We start from the raw sequence: 273 nt of genomic DNA on the forward strand, positions 1-273 counted from the left end.
TCTCTCGTTTTCTTCCCTTCTTCCTGTCTAGCAGCAAATTCGATCGGTCTTCACTTCACTCGTTTCATTTTTTCTCTATCTTTGCTTATTGCAATACTTGAGTGTTTGTTTTCTTTGTTGCCCAAATGATACTCGACATTCTGCGTATCATTCATATTTCAAAAGCCTCTATTTTACCCTACCGGGGTCCAAAAGTGTAAAAACGGTGCCGAATTCAAAACTTCCAAATTTCATATAATTAAACTATGAAATTATTATTAGAACATCAAGTTA

Source organism: Penaeus monodon, chromosome 20 (genome assembly GCF_015228065.2).
Source record: "Penaeus monodon isolate SGIC_2016 chromosome 20, NSTDA_Pmon_1, whole genome shotgun sequence".
In the NCBI taxonomy this organism is placed as follows: Eukaryota; Metazoa; Arthropoda; class Malacostraca; order Decapoda; family Penaeidae; genus Penaeus; species Penaeus monodon.